Source organism: Phoenix dactylifera, unplaced genomic scaffold (genome assembly GCF_009389715.1).
Source record: "Phoenix dactylifera cultivar Barhee BC4 unplaced genomic scaffold, palm_55x_up_171113_PBpolish2nd_filt_p 000867F, whole genome shotgun sequence".
Classification (NCBI taxonomy): Eukaryota; Viridiplantae; Streptophyta; class Magnoliopsida; order Arecales; family Arecaceae; genus Phoenix; species Phoenix dactylifera.
The window spans coordinates 85892-87581 of record NW_024068230.1 but is presented as its reverse complement, the minus strand read 5'-3'; positions in this window follow the sequence as shown (position 1 = coordinate 87581).

Below are 1690 nucleotides of genomic sequence, written 5' to 3'. Positions count from 1 at the left end.
GCGGAATTCGAACGGGATATCGTTTATCCAATAAACGCACCTCGGATCGTAGAATTCAAAAATTTTCTGGATCTAAATCCAAAAGATATTTGAACTCATTAGGGAGGGAAGATTAGGATCTGAGGAGGGTTGATTAAGATTTATAAAACTGAAACAAAAATCAGAAGTTTTAAATTTGAAGATCTCATCTTCAAAAATTCTGTAGGTGTAGAACACCGCAGCCTGATGATCCATTCTTGGTTCCTGTTTGAGCCGCACAATTGTCCGGCCTCTACAGGTATCCACACGAGGATCTAATCATCTGAAAATAGGTTTTACTAGAGTGCTAGCTCCTTGCAAAGACCTCTCATGACTATTATAATATTGGAAGATAAAAATCTGCAGCATACCTCCTTGATGAAGAACCTTTATTCTTCAACCTTGCTCGCGGTGGAGGAAGAGGAAGGAGGAACCTTGCACGTGGATCTTCCTTGCCTTGCTACCATGGAAGAAGAGGAGGATGAAGACCCCTTGCTGCCGTGGAGAAGGAGGAAGAAAGGAGAGGAGGCGTGGAGAGGAAGAGGAGAGAATTGATTCATAATGTCTTCCTTGCTACCCTTTTATAGATTGGGTTTAGGGCCTCTCCTAATCTTATTAGGAGTATGGGACTATAACCCACCCTTGGATTAATGCCAAGTGTCCAATCCTTGTGCTCATAGATGCATGACATGTGTCCACTTAATCAATTGATTAATTTCCTAATCACATTAGGATTCCTAATCTCATTAGGAGAATCAATTGATTTGGAGCATGCATCCTACGACGCCATGTGGACTTTAAAGTCTGCATAGTGTAAACATGACTTAAGTCATATTCATCCTACGACGACATGTGGTCTTTAAAATTCGCATAGTGTGAACATGACTTAAGTCATATTCATCCTACGACGACATGTGGTCTTTAAAATCCGCACAAACCTTGGTTTAATCAAATTGACCCAATCATAAACTAAATCAATTTGGGTCGAACCCAATTTGATTTGGCTCATTAAATCAGCCCAATTGCAATCCAATTGCAATCCAATTGCAATCAATTCCACTTAATTATCTTTCATTAACTTACTAACACTTAGTGGGTTAATTCAATCATCAATCATATTGATGATTGATTTCTATTGTGATTCCAAATCACAATTATGATAGTCTGACTAATTAAATCCTCTATGTGTGTGACCCCGTAGGTTCTATTCTGACTGGTAGTGAGACATATTGAGATCTCCATCTCAATATCACTGAAACTTCTTTCAGTGGACTGAAACGATTTCAGTTCTACTCTCAGGGTTCACTGATCACCAAGTGAATGCCTTCGAATCTCACAATCCACTAGTGACACCTAGCAGTATATGGTGGCAATCCAGCAGAATGGAATGTCTGAACCTCTAGGTGTAGTTAGCGTATGATACAGTCCCTCTATCATGGATTCTGACGTGACGGAGGTTATGGATATCTCGTCAAATCCCATCGTCCGTCATATGTCAAATTTATACGACTTCCAGTTCGAGATATGAAAAATATTTTTTCCAAAATACCTGGCCAGGAATTTATCGAACTCAGTCTCATAAATCACATAGGATCACTCCTAATCTATCAAGGTTGATAGATCCCATCTAGATGCAACCCTATTCCAAAATGAACCTACTACAGCTAATCCA